Consider the following 18,279-nt stretch of genomic DNA (forward strand, 5'->3'; position numbering starts at 1 on the left):
CCTAGACCAACAACTGCATTTAAAATGGGTGATGCTCGTTAGCTATACAGCTGTTTGGATCGTTGTGCCAATATGACAATAATAGATTTTGTATAACAATACTTTACATGTCTAACATACCATTTTTAAAAAAATATTGTGATTCATATGTTCATTTATTTCTGGCATCTAAAATAATTAGTCAGATCAAAATGTTTGGATTAGAAGAAATACTCATTTTATTTTTTATAGAACTATTTCTTACAAAAGTAATGACAGCCCATGTTGCTTTTTTCTTGTAAACCATTTTACTTCTTTGTGCCAACGGCCTGTAATAATGGTAAATCAACTGGTTTGGCATGAATTGCAGGTCTATTTTCTCAAACACTTGACCATGAAAAACAAGGATTACAATTTAATGCAGATTACATAAGAATATATCACTCCTAAATTCAACCAATAACCTTGCAAAATAGTATTTTCAATTCAACAATTTGTATTGTATAATAAGATTTGATAATAATAATCTTTTATTGTCACAAGTATGAAGTTACTGAGAAAAGCCCGCGTCGCCACATTCCGGCGCCTGTTCGGGTAAACCGGTACGGGAATTGAATCCGTGCCGCTTGCCTTGTTCTGCATTACAAACCAGCTGTCTAGCCCACTGAGCTAAACCGGCCTTAGTATGTTTCATTCCACTTAGTTCTGATGCCACTTGCCAGACGCAGGAAAAAAATCATTCAAGTTTCAGTTCCCCTCTAAGGAGGGCTGATTGGTGTCTTGGATCATGGGGCATTTTAACCAGAAGATAGCTGTGCACATACACGGACAAGGTGCGCACCACAATTCTTACATTTACCTCACTGTCTATATTGTAAAATATTTCCAGATTTCATCTCTGCTATTCTTAGGAGACTGAAAAATACAAACTGCAAACATCCCTGTGATTTCCATCAGTTGGGCAATCTGTCAGCAGAAAGAGAGAATGACTGTGATTCAGTTATAATTGCTATAAACTCACCTCTGTAATGCAGATATCAATCCAGACTGGGATTCAACCTTTCAGCTCCCAGCAAGAAGTTCCAATGCTACATTGTTGTAATAAAGCAGACCAGTTGTATCTAAAAGACAACAACAGATAGATAGATTTAGACATGACCCCGAATTAAATGGAACTAGTTTAAGTCATCCTTCATACTTGCCTTGAATGAATCATTAGGCATTCTAAAATTATTTTACTTTCTAAATCACAGGTTTCCAGCATCTTGTAGTTATTCTCTTCATCTGGTGTACTCAAATGGCAACCCATGGTACTTCCAAGTTTTTCCAATAATAGCAACATCCAGAGTTCAATGACACAAGCAGTAGATCGTGTCATTTTCATTAATACTATCATTTAATTTCTTAACTTGTAACAACAAAATTGGGCCACATGACATTTGAAAACATACACATCAGGGTATATAATGCTTCTGATTATTTTGATGCAAGGTAAAATGGTTTTCCAACTTATTTGCTGAAAAACATAGAAATATAAAAAATAGGTGCAAGAGTAGGCCATTCAGCCCTTCAAGCCTGCACAACCATTCAATACGATCATGGCTGATCATGCAAATTCAGTATCCCACTCCCACTTTCTCTCCATGCCCCTTGATCCCTTTTGCCGCAAGGGCCACGTCCAGCTCCCCCTTGAATATATCCAACAAACTGGTCCCAACAACTTTCTGTGGTAGAGAATTCCACAAGTTCACAACTCTCTGAGAGAAGTTCTTCTTCAACTCAGTCCTGAATGGCTTACCCCCCTATTCTTAGGCTGTGACACTTAGTTCTGGGCGTTCCCAACATCAGGAACATTCTTTCCGCATGTAGCCTGTCCAGTCCTATCAGGATTGTATATGTTTCTAGGAAATCCCCTCTCATTCTTCTGGAAAGAGTGCAGAAAAGATTTACTAGGATGCTACTGGTACTTGACATTTTTAGTTATAAGGAGAGGCTGGATAGCCTGGGACTTTTTTCCCTGGAGCGTAGGAGGCTGAGGGGTGATCTTATAGAGGTCTATAAAATAATGAGGAGCATAGATAAGGTAGACAGTCAACATCTTTTCTCAAAGGTATGGGAGTCTAAAACTAGAGGGCATAGGTTTAAGCTAAGAAGGGAGAGATACAAAAGGGTCCAGAGGGGCATTTTTTTCACATAGAGTGTGGTGAGTGTCTGGAAGGAGTTGCCAGAGGCAGTAGTAGAGGCGGGTACAATTTTGTCTTTTAAAAAGCATTTAGACAGTTAAATGGGAAAGCTGGAAGCTGGGTGTAGAAAGTTATGAGCCTAATGCGTGCAATTGGGACTAGCTTAGTGGTAAAAACTGGGCAGCATGGACAAGTTGGGCCGAAGGGCTTGTTTTCATGCTGTAAACCTCTATGACTCGATGAGTACTCTTTTATAATTAATAAGATTTACTATACTGCAAAAATAAAATTAGTTTCCTCTTTGTTGACTATTTTTAGCAATGTTTTGCCTTTGCCTTTATTTCAAAAAGTGCTCTGAGTTCAGTACGGGGTTTAATGCAGTGGGTGCATAGTGATGTTTACTAACTCGGGTTTTTGTAGTTGATGCCAACAGCTACAGACATATTTTGCACAACTTCAGAATTTCTACTTCAGAAGAGTACATATTACCAACATAATTAAATTTGAAATTTCCAGTTATTAAACAAATTATTCATAGAAATACAAATGAAAGAGAAGCACTGACCAATACAACATGAATTACCGCACAGCCAGGACACATTGCTGAAATATAAGTTGAATAATTTGCATTAATCAGATTGCAGGATATTAGGAAATCCTTCATCCTGCAAAATGTTATCCTGCTGTTACTTAGAAAAGCACTCCGTCCATGTCGCATTTGTGCTTCAAATGGTTTACTGCTTAGTTGAAAGTTTTTGTTCCATTCAAATTTGAATGACTTCTTTGTTTGTGATAATTCTTCATAATTAATTCTGTTTCCGCAAAGTAAACAATGTAGGAATTTTTTAAATCTAAGATTGGCCTTTACCTCATTCCAAGCTGTTGGAATAAATTATCTAAGAAAGAATCAAAGTATGTGATTTATATAGCCTGAAAATTAATCAGAGGGTACTGGGAAAGTTGCAGATCACAAAACATTACAAACAGAACAGCAGAAAAATGTAGGGTGCGATTTAACTAAAAAGAAAAACAGAGTCCGTTCTGGGCAGAATTAGTCCTTGTTTAAGCAGGGCTGTAGGGATAAGCCTGGGAACTATAGACCGGTTAGCCTTACTTTTGTAGTGGGTAAATTGTTAGAAGGCATTCTGAGGGACAGGACCTAGAGGCATTTAGACAGGCAAGGGCTGATTGAGGAAAGTCAGCATGGCTTTGTAAGGGAAAAGCCATGTCTCACAAATTTGATTTGAGTTTTTTGAAGTGGTAACAAGAAGGTAGATGAGGGCAGTGCAGTCGACGTTGTCTATATAGACTTAGCAAGGCCTTTGACAAGGTACTACATGGTAGGTTGTTACAAAAGGTTAAATCTCACGGAATCCAGGGTGAGGTAGTCAATTGGATACAAAATTGGCTTGGCGACCAAAGCCAAAGGGTGGTTGTGGAGGGTTGTTTTTCAGCCAGGAGGCCTGTGACCAGCGGTGTGCTTCAGGGATCAGTGCTGGGTCTACTGTTATTTGTTATATATTAATGATTTGGATGAGAATGTAGGAGGCATGGTTAGTAAGTTTGCAGATAACACCAAGATTGGTGGCATAGTGAATAGTGAAGAAGGTAATATAAAATATAAGATTGCAGCAGGATCTTGACCAATTGGCCAATAAATGGCAGATGGAGTTTAACTTGGATAAATGTGAGGTGATGCATTTTGGTAGATCAAATAAGGGCAGGGCATATTCAATTAATGGTAGGGAGTTGGGGAGAGTTACAGAATAAAAAGAGATCTAAGGGTACAGGTTCATAGCTCCTTGAAGGTGGAGTCGCAGGTTGACAGGGTGGTTAAGAAGGCATTCAGCATGCTAGGTTTTATTGGTCAGAATATTGAATACAGCAGTTGGAACGTCTTGTTGAAGTTGTACAAGACATTGGTAAGACCACACATGGAATACAGTGGTCAGTTCTGGTCACCATATTATAGGAAGGATATTGTTAAACTAGAAAGAGTGCAGAAGAGATTTACGAGGATGCTACCAGGACTTGATGGTCTGGGTTATAATGATAGGCTGGGACTTTTTTCCCTGGAGCGTCGGAGTCTTAGGGGTAATTTTATAGAGGTCTAGAAAATAATGAGGAGCATAGATAAGATAGATAGTCACCCTCTTTTCCCAAAGGTAGAGGAGTCTAGAACTAGAGGGCATGGGTTTAAGATGAGAGGGGAGAGATACAAAAGAGACCAGAGGGGAAATCTTTTCACACAGAGGGTGCTGTGCATCTGGAATGGGCTGCCAGAGGCGAGTACAATTTTTTCCTTTAAAATGCAGTGACAGTTACATGGGCAGGGTGGGTATAGAGGGATATGGGCCAAATGCAGGCGCGTGGACTAGCTTAGTGATAGAAACTAGGCGGCATGGAGCAGCTGGGCCAAAGGGACTGTTTCCATGCTGTAAATATATATTTTTTTCTTTAAACATTTAGTGTACCTAATTCATTTTTTTCCAATTAAGGGGCAATTTAGCGTGTTAAAGCCACCTACCCTGCACATCTTTGGGTTGTGGGGGCGAAACTCACGCAAACACGGGGAGAATGTGGAAACTCCACACAGGCAGTGACCCAGAGCCGGAATTGAACCTGGGACCTCGGCAGCAGGGCTAACCCACTGACCCACCGTGCTGCCCGATCATGCTGTAAATATCTATGACTCTATGAAGGTAGCCAGCCAAGCAAGTTTAGAGAGTTCAAAGTAAGAATCTGCAATCATATAGAACTTTCTACATAATGCCCCCGAGAACCATATAGGAATCTAAACAGACAAAAATTGAGACTGAGCCAGCAGCGTGGGTTCAATTCCCGTACCAGCCTCCCCGAACAAGCGCCGGAATGTGGCGACTAGGGGCTTTTCACAGTCACTTCATTGAAGCCTTCTTGTGACAATAAGTGATTATTATTATTATTATTATAAGAAGACATTGGGACACATGGCCACAAGTTTGTTCAATTAGCTAAGTTATAAACATTGTCTTAAAGAGATCGAGAGGTGAAATGATTTCGGGAGGGAATTCCAGAGCTGGGTGGCTGCACTGTTGAAGACATGGCCACCTGGAATGCACAAGGCCAAAGGTGGTTAACACAAAGCTGTCAGAGGATTGTAGGGATGAAGGAAGATGTCACAATTGTATGTAGTTGCAAGGTCCAGGAGGAATTCGAACGAGGCTGAGAATTAAAAATTTTAACAGCAAGGATCGAACTGGAGAGAGTTTAAATGAAATGAAAATGAAATGAAAATCGCTGATTGTCACAAGTAGGCTTCAATGAAGTTACTGTGAAAAGCCCCTAGTCGCCACATTCCGGCGCCTGTTCGGGGAGGCTGTTACAGGAATTGAACTGCTTTGGTCTGCTTTCAAAGCCAGCGATTTAGCCTAGTGTGCTAAACAGGTGACTCCAGTTTTCATTATTTATTTAAAGTCATCCACAGCTTGGGCAGACAACTAGGTAGTAAAACAGTCACTCAAGAGTCATTAGTGGTTGAAGAGATTGAACAGAGTGTTTCCAACATGTTTGTTAAAATAAACGTCATGCTTATGGAGTTAGCATACAGATGATCAACAGGAAGAAACCAACGATGAAGTCCTGAAGTAGACCATGAGTGTGTTTGCGGGTACAGCAGCAGAACAGGCCTCACGTGCGTTCTGAATCTCACCAACATAATCTTAAGAATTCAGGAAGCGCAGTCCCACGGAGCAGTGGGCTCCGAAGTGCAGGATTTGCTGCCGTTTATTTCCTGCTCTGCCTCACCATTAAAGCATGTGACTGTGAGATGCTTGATGGACAAGTTGTCGCCATTCTGAACGATTGTCAGAAAGCTCCTCCCCGGTTATTAATGTCAATGCTTCCGCACTTCAAAGAGAGCTTCAGAGTGCCTTTGAAGTTATTTGGTCTTCCTTTGAAATGCTGGTCATTTGGAAGTTGAGAAAACCAAGGCAGGTGGGGAAGATACTTTGCGGTCAGCCAGACACAGTGAAGTTGAATTTGCAGGAGTTTTGCCTGAATGCAAATGGACCTAGCTTCGAGGGACATGAGAATTTGTTGAATGGTCCTCCCATTAAATCTGGAGAATGCGGCGGAGGCATTGCTGGTGCAATTTCTCTTGCGCTATGTGTCACCGATAAACAGTCCAGGTCTTGACTTTGTTGACTTGGGAAGGTCTTTGTTGTCAAAACAATTCCTGGCATACTTGAAGAAGACAGAGCTGGTGCAGCTGACTATGTGCAGAAGGATGTCATTCAGCCCATTGAGTCTGCACCGGTCCTCTGAAAGAACACCCTACCTAGGCCCACTCCCTCACCCTATCCCCATAACTCCACCTAACCTGCACATCTTTAAACTGTGGGTGGAAACTGGACCACCCAGAGGAAACCCATGCAGACACGGGGAGAACATACAAACTCCACACAGGCAGTCACCCAAGGCCGGAATTAAACCCAGGTCCCTGGCACTTTGAGGCAGCATCGCTAACCACTGTGCCGCCATCTCATCAATGATGGTTACCAAGGTATGGGAAATGCTCAATGAATTCAACATATATTGAGGGTGGAATATTTAACTGAGCAAACAAAAGCATTTTATTTTGGAAACATTCTCAGTTTGTGTTTGTCGAACTGAAGAGATCGATAGTGTCTTGCAAATCTGTTGCAGAGTGTGCAATGACACAGCACTCATCCGCAACTGTAAATCACATACACCTATGGTGGTCAGTATAGTTTTAGAAATTGCGGAGAATTGGCTATAATCTTCCATAGCTACAGGAATGGTTCCATAGGACTAGAGAGTTGCAAATGTTACACCTTTGTCCAGAAAATATAAAGATAAAGCCAGCAACTACTTGCCAGTGAGTTTAACCTGGGTGGTTTAGGAAAAATAATTTGGGATAAAATTAACTCTTATTTGGACAAGTATATGTGAACGAAGGAAAGCAGCATGGATTGATTGAAGGTAAATTGTGTTTAACTAAATGGATTTGAGTTATTTGATGAGGTAACAGAGAGGGTTAATGAGGGTAATGTGGTTGTTGTGGACTATGTGGACTTCCAACAGGTGTTTAATAAAGTGCCCCTCAATAGGCATGCCAGCAAAGGCTGAAGCCCATGGAACAAAAGGAACAGTAGCAGCAGAGGATCATCATTGGCTGAATGACAAGAAGTAGATAGTAGTGTGAAGTGATACATTTTGGTGGGAAGAATGAGGAGAGGCAATACAAACTAAAGGTACAATTCTAAAGGGGATGCAGGAACAGAAAGAACTGGGGGTATAAGTGTACAATTGTTGAAGATGGTTTGAAAGACCTCCTACTTTGTTGTCACAATTCTCTAATTCACAGAGAAATTCTAAATCATGCTACCAAGATCAGCTTTAGATATAGGGAAATTAATAGGAACGTGGATTAAACTTAACACATGCCCCAAAGGCCCACAAAGAAGAAATTGAAGCCTAACCTTTTTTTAAAAAACATTTTATTGAGGTATTTATGGTTATATAACAGAAGAAACAATGAACATACAAATATAAACACAGTGCAAAAGCCGTCTTCCTCCCTCACAGGTCTTACCTTTTCTAACACCCTACTCTAAACTAAACCCCAACCACCCCCCCTCCTCCCCTTCTACTGACGGTTACTTTTCCCCAAAGAAGTCGACGGACGGCTGCCACCTTCGGACGAACCCTAACATTGACCCTCTCAGGGCGAACTTGATTTTCTCCAGTCAGAGAAAGCTAGCCATGTCAGTTAGCCAGGTCTCAGACTTCGGCGCTTTGAGTCCCTCCAAACTAATAATATCCGTCTCCAGGCTACCAGAGAGGCAAAGGCCAGGACATCTGCCTCTTTCTCCTCCAGGATTCCCGGGTCTTCCGACACTCCGAAAATCGCCACCTCTGGACTCGGTGCCACCCTTGTTTTTAAACACTTTGGACATGACGTCAGCAAACCCCTGCCAGAATCTCCTAAGCTTTGGGCATGCCCAGAACATATGAGCATGGTTCGCTGGTCCTCCCGCACACCTTGCGCACCTATCTTCTATCCCAAAGAACCTGCTCATCCGGGCCGCTGTCATGTGAGCCCAGTGAACGACCTTAAACTGTATCAGGCTGAGTCTGGCACATGTTGTGGACGTGTTGACTCTACTCAACGCGTCCGCCCAGAGACCGTCTTCTATCTCTCCTCCTAACTCCCCTTCCCATTTGTGTTTCAGCTCCCCAGTCTCAGTTTCATTTGACCACATGAGTTCCTTGTAAATGTCCGAAACCTTACCTTCTCCCACCCACATTCAGGAAAATACTCTGTCTTATATCCCCCTTGGCGGTAGGATCGGGAAGGTTGAGACCTGCCTGAGTAGGAAGTGTCGCGCCTACAGGTATCTAAACTCATTCCCTCCCGTCAATTCAAATTTCTCCTCCAACTCCCTCAGGCTGGGAAAGCTCCCCTCTATAAACCTATCTCCCTGTTGATCCTCTTGATCCCTGTTCTCTGCCATCCCCAGAACCCTCCATCTAGCCTCCCCGGGGCAAACCGGTGATTATTGCAGATTGGAGACCAGATCGATGCTCCTTCTGCTCCCACATGTCTCCTCCATTGCACCCAGACTCTCAGGGCCGCTACCACCATGGGGCTGGTGGAGTACTGTGCTGACGGGAATGACAGAGGCGCTGTTACCAATGCCCCCAAACTAGTGCCCTTGCATGATGCCACCTCTACTCGTTCCCACACTGATCCCTCCACCACCTACTTACTAATAATCATGGCTATATTCGCCGCCCAATAATAATTACTAAAGTTCGGCAGCGCCAACCCGCCCTCCCCCCGGCTGCGCTCCAGCATCCCCTTTTTTTACTTGCGGGGTCTTACCCGCCCATACAAAGCCAGAGATCACCCTATTGACCCGTTCAAAGAAGGACCGTGGAATAAAGATGGGGAGACACTAAAACACAAACAGGAATCTCGGGAGGACCATCATTTTCACCCTCCCAGCCAGTGACAATGGGAGCACGTCCCACCTTTTGAAATCTTCCTTCATTTCATCTACTAGTCGGGCCAGATTTAACTTGTGTAGCTGATCCCATTCCCGCGTCACCTGTATGCCTTGGTACCAAAAGCTTCCCCCTGCCACTCGAAATGGCAGCTCCCCCAATCGCCTCGCCAGCCCCCTTGCCTGGATCGCGAACATCTCACTTTTCCCCCATGTTCAATTTATAACCCGAAAACTGGCCAAATTCCCCCAGAATCCTTATAATTTCTTCCATCCCTTCTAGTGTGTCAGAAACATATAGGAGCAGGTCGTCTGCGTATAGCGAGACTCTGTGTTCCACCCCTCCCAGAACCAGCCCCTTGAGGCTCTCAGCGCAATTGCCAGCGGCTCTATGGCCAACGCAAACAGCAGTGGGGAGAGGGGGCATCCCTGCCTCGTCCCCCGGCGCAGCCTAAAATAGCCCGATGTCAACCTGGTCGTCCGTACACTCGCCACGGGAGCCTGATACAGCAGCCTGACCCAGTCGATGAAGCCCTGTCCAAATCCAAACCGTCCCAGTACCTCCCACAGATATTCCCATTCCGCCCGATCAAATGCATTCTCTGCGTCCATTGCGACCACTACCTCTACGTCCTTACCCTCTAGGGGCATCATGATCACATTCAGCAACATTCTTACGTTGGCGGTCAACTGCCTACCCTTAACAAATCCCGTCTGGTCCTCCCCAATCACTTCCAGAACGTAGTCTTCAATCCTAGAGGACAAGATTTTGGCCAACAGTTTGGCGTCTACATTTAGCTGGGAGATCGGTCTATAGGACCCGCATAGTGGCCTGTGACATCGTTAGGGAAAGCACCTCTCGCTCCCTTGCCTCATTAAATGTCCTCATCAGCAGCGACCCCAGTATCCCAGAGAACTTTTTATAAAACTCAACTGGGTACCCGTCCAGTCCTGGGGCTTTACCCAACGGGATGGCCTTCAGCCCCTCTGCTATTTCTTCCAACCCAATTGGGGCTCCCAGCCCTTCTACCAACCCTTCATCCACTTCGGGAACCTCAGCCCCCCCTAAGAATTGCCTCATCCTCTCCGACCCAGCTGGGGGTTCCAACTCATACAGCCTGCTGTAAAACTCCTTGAACGCCTTATTAACACCTGCTGAATCTCCGACCAGGTTCCCATTCTCTGTCCCTCACTTTTCCAATCTCCCTGGCTGCGTCCCTCTTTCTGAGCTGCTGTGCAAGCATTCTGCTGGCCTTCTCTCCATATTCATAAATCGCCCCCCTCGCCTTCCTCAACTGCTCCACCGCCTTCCTTGTAGTTAACAAGCCAAACTCCGCCTGTAGCCTCCGTCGTTCCCTTAAAAGCCCTGCCTCTGGGGTCTCCGCATAACTCCTTCAACCTGTAGTATTTCCTTTATCCGTCAGTCCGTTTCTGCTCTGTCTACCTTCTCCTTGTGGGCCCGTATCGAGATCAGCTCCCCTCTAACCACCGCCTTCAGCGCCTCCCAGACCATTGCAGCCGAGACTTCCCCTGTGTCATTAACTTCCAGATAGTTCTGGATACATTTCCTCAGCCGCCCACACACCTCCTCATCCGCTAAAAGTCCAACATCCAATCTCCAGTGCATGCGTTGGCCACCCTCCTTGCTCACCTGTAGGTCAACCCAGTGCGGGGCATGTTTCGAGATCATGATCGCTGAATACTCAGTGTCCACTAACCCCGTCAGTAAAGCCTTGTTCAGGATAAAAAAGTCAATCCGGGAGTACACTTTATGCACGTTTGAGTAGAAGGAGAACTCCTTCACTCTCGGCCGCCCAAATCTCCATGGGTCCACTCCCCCCATCTGCTCGATAAACCCCTTTAGCTCCTTTGCCATTGCTAGCACTCTGCCTGTCCTTGAGCTAGATCGGTCTAGCCTTGGGTCAATGACTGTGTTGAAGTTTCCCCCCCCCCCCCCCCCAAGACCAACTTGTGCGAATCCAGGTCCGGGATCTTCCCCAACATCCTCCTTATGAACTCCACATCATCCCAATTTGGCATGTCCACATTCATGAGCTCCACCGGCAGCCCTTCCAGCTTCTCACTGACCATAATGTAATGGCCTCCCACATCCGCAACTATTCTTCCCGCCTCGAATGACACTCGCTTGTTAATCAGGATCGTGACCCCTCTAGTCTTAAGAGTCCAGCCCCGAGTGGAAAACCTGTCCGACCCATCCCTTCCTTAATCTAATCTGGTCAGTTACTCTAAGGTGCGTCTCCTGTAAAATTGCCACGTCTGCTTTCAGTCCCCTCAAATGCGCGAACACGCGTGCCCCCTTAACCAGCCCATTTAGCCCTGTTACTTTCCATGTGATCAGCCTGTTTGGGGGGGGCTTGCTTCGCTTCCCTTCCCCCCCCCCCCACCGCCGATCAGCCATCTCCTTTCTTGGGCCAGTCTCCAGCCCGCGCCCCACGCATCCGCAGGCCCACCCCCAGGCAGCCTCCGTCCCCGACCTCCCTATTGCCCCACTGCAACAGTCCCTCCCCATTCAGCAGAACATTACCCCCCCCAGTATCAACACTATACAAACCACCCCCTTCAACAAGCATAACATCTGCTCACCCCCCACTGTGAGCTAGCCCGCCCAGCTAGCTTGGTGGCCCCATCCATGGCACCAGACATTTTCCCAACTATTGTTCCCTCCCCCCCCCCCCCCCGGACACACATATGCAAAAGAAAAATAATCCCAACCCAAATGCCCGAAAGAACACACAGAAAATCAAAAAGAAGATCCAACATCTAACATTCACACCTCCATCCCCCATCAGTGCAAATGTAAACTTTAACTGCCACAGTTCTGCAGCAGGCCCCAAATCAATACAGAAGGCATTACAGGTAACGTCCAAAAACACAAAACTTTTTTAACATTAGCGCTACAGCAAAGTTCACAGACCTCAGTCCGCTACAAGCCCTTTCCTTCTAGCTAAGTCCATAGTTTCCTCGGGCGACTCAAAGTAAAAATGTCGCTCCTCATGAGTGACCCAAAGACGGGCCGGATACAGCAACCGAAACTTCACCTTCTTCTTGAAAAGGGTCGACTTTATCTGGTTGAACCCTACTCTTCTCCTGGCCACATCCGCACTCAGATCCTGGTATAAACGCAGGATGCTATTCTCCCATTTACAGCTCCGTGTCTGCCTGGCCCACCGTAAAATACACTCCTTGTCCAGGTACCTGTGGAATCTCACCACCATTGCCCTCGGGGGGTCCCCCACACGCGGCTTCCTCTCGAACGCTCGGTGAGCCCTGTCCACCTCGAAGGGTCGGGAGAACGTCCCATCCCCCATTGGCATCTCCAACATGCCCGCTATGTATGCCCCTGCGTCTGTTCCTTCGGATCCCTCTGGGAGACCAACGATTCTCACGTTCTGCCGGCGGGACCTATTCGCTAGGTCCTCCACCTTCTCCAGGAGCCTTTTCTGTTGGTCTCTCAACATCCCCACCTCCAACTCCACTGCTGTTTGGTGTTCCTCCTGCTCAGTCAGTGCCTTCTCCACTTTCTGAATCGCCCCGATCCTGAGCATCCAGTCGAAGTTCCAACCGCGCAATCGATTCCTTAATTGGGTCCAAGCATTCCTGTTTCTGCTTGGCGAAGCCCTCCTCTGTGAACTGCATCAGCTGCTCTGTCGACCGCTGGGTCGTCGAGCCAGGACTCCGGTCATCCGCCATGCTTTCTCCCGCTGCAGCCTCAGCCCAAGCCTTCTCTGTTCGCCTATTTCTTCCTTTGCGAGCACTTCTGGTCTGCCTCTCCATGCACTGATGTAGGATTCCCCTTCACAATTGCATCCACCATCAATTTTCCGAATCAAATCCGACAAAACAAATCGGAGAAAAAGGTCCAATGGTCCGACCTACTCCCTCATAGCCGCCACCGGAAGTCTCGAAGCCTAACCTTTTTCAAAACACTTTAAATGCATCTCATTTCAAATTACGTAACCTTCATCTTACTTTGCTAAGGCCACTGTTTGGCACAACTGGTGTGCTGCAACCGTTTAATTTATTTTAAGCTGGATCCATAAGACTTCAACAATATGCTGCTACTACCAGCACAACTCTGTTACTGAAGGAATGAGACAATGACAAACAATTTGTTCTCTGCAAATGGTACAAAAAGAAATAGGAATGGAGTGGCTGCACAGCAATAACAAATTAACAAAGTATTTATTGAAGAGCAGTGTTAGGGTCAGGTTAATTGAATGTTCTACTCAGTGCATAATAGAGCACACCACTGCTTAGATATAACTACAGTCTGGCATAGGGCATTGACAGTAACTGGTACATTAAGTGCAGTATTTATTCCAATGTCAGTGTATTCAGAACTTTTAAGCTTTAGATATACTGTAATCCATTAAAAAAGGAGGCATATGAGCCTCTGAATAGTGAACCGTATACATTGCAGGAAATTAAAAAGTTGCTATGGACCCGTGTGGTGGTTCGAGACATAGACTGGAGGCTTCCAGTAGTTAACAAAGGTGTTTATTCATGAAAGGCAAAGGCAGTCAAGTAACAGGCACAGAACACCATACAACAGGTCTTAACACTTCGGCTCCAGGGTCCACACTGCCTGGGATTCTGCTCCCAGGGCCCTCTGCAAACTCCCCATTGGCCACGGTTCAGGCGCTCCCACACGATTTGCCCAGAGCCGGTCAAGAAGTCCGTGCAGTCCACCCCCTTAAAAGGGGCCGTGCTATCACATCCCTCCCCCGCAAGTCCCTTATTACAACTACCCCAAAAACTACATACACAAGTTGCAAATATTAACGGAGACAACACGGGAAAGAGATTCCATCAAAAAGGTTTGGAGACTGCCAGGTCCTCTCGGACCTCCGTAACCCTGCCACAGGCTCAGCACTCTTTTGGGAGATCGAGTGGTCAACAGACGGTGCCACTTCAGGAAGCAGCACCTCAGTGACTGGCAAGCTGGTCTCACCGGCCTCGACAGGCACAGCTGGCTGAACAGAAATGGGAGTCCGTGGCTCCCCAGGCTGGATAGAGTTACAGTAGTATTCACGATAATAGCGGGACTTGTCGAAGTTGGGAGTCGTCACCTCTCGACTCCTCAAGTGATTGACATGCTTTCTGATGGTCTTCCAGTTAAATTGACCACATAAGACACGAGCCCTGATTGGGCCATAACCCATCCTTCGAACCAAGGCGAAAACCGGGTCTTCCATCCGGAACGGCCTGTCGCCCCTCTGCTCTCACCACTGAACCTTCTAGGGGGCCTGACGTGCCTCCACCCTCCCTGCCAAATTTGGAAACACAAGATCCAATTGGGGTCTCAGCCGACGGCCCATAACTCTCAGCTGGTGTGGCCCCTGAGGGGGTCTGCTGTACAACAGCAAACAATTAGCCAAATCTGGCAAAGGGGTTTATCAGATTGATTTTTCATGGATTTCTTGAATGTTTGGACGGCCCTCTCAGCCAGACCATTTGACACTGGGTGGTGGGCAGATGTCCTCCCCTCGCATGAAAACCTGGAAATCATCGCAGGTAGAGGGAGTACCATTGTCTGAAACCATTGACTCGGGAAGCCTGAGACTGGCAAACACTCGGCATAAGGTATCTACCGTGGCCACCAAGGCAGTGGTTCCCATCTCTTGAACCGATAGCCACTTAGAGTGGGCATCCACCAGCAGCAAAAGCATCTTGCTTATAAACGGGCCCCCATAATCAACATGGACCATGGTCCATGGGAGACCTGGCCATTCCAAAGGGTGATAGGCGTTGGAAGGCAGCAAAGATTGTTGCATTTGGCAAGGGTGGCATTGTTGTACTAGTTCTTCAATGATGTTATCTATGTCTGGCCACCAGACTTGTCTCCATGCTAACATCTTCATCTTTGTCTGCCCTAGGTGGATGCTATGTAGCTACTGAAGGATGGGCCCTAGTACGGAGTGGGGCGTCCACCCATGATGCCCACAGAATAATGCCGTCTTCACATATTAACTCATCTTGATGAGTGGAGTAGAATCTTATCTTGAGACTTCTCTTAACGCCAGCCAGACTGCATCATTCATTTGACCTTTGAAAGAAATGGTTTCTTTGGGCCCATTTGCAGATGCCTCATGAATACTGGGAGGGTGTACAGGATGTTTAAAGTTCAAACTATCTCCTGGGGTACAGGTGGTGGTGTAATGTTCTTGGGGAGGGGCAGATGACAATGCATTCGCATTAGTAATCTGCATCACAGGCCAGTGCTGAAAAGCATTGTTGGAGCCTGCCAACAAGGTCCAACGCTGCACCCTTGCCAAGCTATTGGCAGTATGAGCTTATCTTCTATGGGCAGCATGTAGCATAGTGGTTCGCACTGGTGCCTCACAACGCCATGACCTGGGTTCGATTGTGTGGACTTTGCACGTTTTCCCCGTGTCTGCATTGGTTTCCTTAAGGTGCGCCAGTTTCCTCCCACAGTCCAAATATGTACAGGGTAGGTGGTGTTGCAGGCATAGGGCGGGGGAATAAGCCTAGTTAGGGTGCTCTTTCAGGGGGTTGGTGCAGACTCAATGGGCTGAATGGCCTCCTTCTGCACTGTCGGGATTCTATGGACTCTCTTCAAAGGCCCAGTAAAGTCTTGTGGTCAGTCACTACGTCGACCCGTCAATCATTCACATACTGGTGAAATTTCTTCACGTTGAATATCACTGCCAAGCCCTCCTCTCAATTTGGGCACAGTTTTGTTCCGCTTCAAAAAGGATCCTCAAGGTATGGTGATTGGGCATTCTGAACCACCTCCCATTTTGTGGAATAAATGTGGCACAATAAATGCTCCAAGAGGTTTGAAGACTGTAATGCTTGCTTCATGACTGGGAAGGCTTCCTCTTGGGGCTCTCTCGATTGCCACTGTAGCTAAGTTTGAAATAAACCCCCATAATAATTGACCATACGGAGGAAGGATTTAAGCTCGCTGATATTTTTGGATGCAGGGACATCTCTTATGGCCTTCTTTCTTTCAATGGGTGCAACCATGTCACATCAACACGAAATCCGAGGTACGCCACTTCTGAGGCCTGAAAAGTACATTTTCTGTGTTTTAGACGGAACCCTGCATCAGAAGAACGTTTAATATTTCCTCTAGGCTGGCTATGTGTTCTTCTGGTGAAGTGTCGGTGACTAGCAAGTCATCAGCTTGGGAATTCCCTGGAGGAAATTTTCCACCATGCACTGGAAGATAGCACAAGTTGAAACAATGCTGAACGGCAGTCTGATATACTGAAAGAGGCCTTTGTGGATATTGGCTGTTCAGAGGATCTTCAAAATCTCCCCAGCATTTGCTGAAAGCTTAAAGACAGCATTCCTGCACAATTATATTCAAAATGTGCTTCCCCAGTCCAGTCACCGAAGCCTCTCTATTTCCACAAGGGGTCTACAATTTACCCTTAAGACAAGTTCAATTGGTCTGGATTCAACCGATACATTGCATACTCTTCTTCGGAGCTCTTCTCCACTTCTTCAGAGCTCTTCTTCACTTGGTTCAATAGAGTTGTGGACTGCTGCTGCTAGTTTTGTTTTTGCAGTGGTGCCTCGAGGGGCAACGTGCCTGAATGTACCCAGTTTGGTTGCATCAGAAGCACACAAACTCCCAAACATGGCAGGTCTTCTGGAGATGGTCCAGCCCGCGCAATGACAGAATTCCACCATGGATTCAGGTCCCGACTCCTTCCCACTCCTTGAGTTCCAGTCTTGTCCCGAGGACCGTGTTTGGTTCTGCGCCATGCCTGTTGATCCTGCTGCAGATCTTGCAGCCATACCACACCATACCTAGTTAATCTCCCTTCAGCCATGCGGTGACGAATTAAGAAATTGGTATATATATTGGATTATATGTATCTGATGCAGTAATGTTTTTAAAAGCCTAGGTTAGAGCGTGTATGTATCTGCTGCAGCAATGTTTTTTTTAAATCCTGGTTTGAAAGACAGCCAGACTTTGTGGCTACAGAGGTGCAATTTGTAAAAATAATATTTTACTAAAGATTGCATAGAAAGCACACACGATCTAAACTATAACACAACTCTGAAAACGGTTCAAGCATGGCACGTTTGTTATGCTAACACAAAAGATCAAAGAAAAACGAACAACAACAGCCACATCCAACAACCCCCCCATAACCTCCCGAGTCCCACAATTTAAACCCTACCCCCCCCCCCCCAAACAGCTGATGGTAATTAACCCTTTGAAGTATGCGAGAAATAGTTGCCACCTCAGGTAGAATCCCTCCACCAATCCCCCAACAATATATTCTATCTTTTCCAGGTACAAAAGGCGGAGCGGAAGCTCTCCACCCCAGAAGTCATCTTCGGGCTATCATTCACCCCACCTTCAACCCTGTATGCAGCCCTGGTGAGTCTGAAACCCCTAAAGTGGACACCAACAGACAAGGTTCCAAATCGGTAATAAGAACTGCTGACATGATGCTAAAGAAGGAGACACCGCAGCTCACCATCTTTGGACATGACCAGAACATGTTGGTATGATTGGCAGGCCCACCAGAGATCTTCTCTCACCTGTCTTCCACTTCAGCAAAAAGTCCGCTCATCCTAGTTTTGGTTAGATAAGGTCTGTGTATCACTTTGAGTTGGATCAGGCTGAGCCATACGCAAGAGGTGGTGGAATTCACCCTACAAAGGGCCTCATTCCAAACATCCTCATCTAGGATGGGCTCCAACTCCTCCTCCCATTTCACCTTCACCCGATCAAGCAGCTCAGATTCTGATGAGATGGTCTGCTGATAGATATTTGAGATCGCCACCCCACCCCCCTCCCCCACACAACCGTATGATTTCCTCCAACAGGGAGGGTTGCGGTGCTAAGAGGAAAGCAGGACAACCCCCACAAACTGAGTCATGCGATTGAAAGTATCGGAACAGATGTGCCCCTATTAGTTGGAATTTTGCCAAAAGCTTCCAGCATTTGGCGAATTGTCTCTCCATAAACAGGTCTGTAAGGCATTCTAACCCCCTCCCTTCCCATCCCTTAAAAGTTTAATCAAAACCTGATGGCACAAACAAATGGTTACCACATATTGGGGTCAATAATAATATGGCCCTCAGCTTGTAATGTTGTC

At 46.2% G+C, this 18,279-nt stretch overlaps 1 protein-coding gene across 5 annotated transcripts in view; it reads right to left on the minus strand.

Moving 5' to 3' along the window:
- Positions 1–18,279, minus strand: part of rusc2 (RUN and SH3 domain containing 2) — a 189,403-nt gene that overhangs the window by 159,027 nt on the left and 12,097 nt on the right. For all 5 annotated transcript variants that reach the window (XM_072497089.1, XM_072497093.1, XM_072497092.1 and 2 more), the window contains exon 2: positions 1,001–1,100. The gene's annotated coding sequence lies outside the window, so the exon portion shown is untranslated. The remainder of the gene's footprint in view (positions 1–1,000; positions 1,101–18,279) is intronic.

Source organism: Scyliorhinus torazame, chromosome 3 (genome assembly GCF_047496885.1).
Source record: "Scyliorhinus torazame isolate Kashiwa2021f chromosome 3, sScyTor2.1, whole genome shotgun sequence".
Taxonomy (NCBI): Eukaryota; Metazoa; Chordata; class Chondrichthyes; order Carcharhiniformes; family Scyliorhinidae; genus Scyliorhinus; species Scyliorhinus torazame.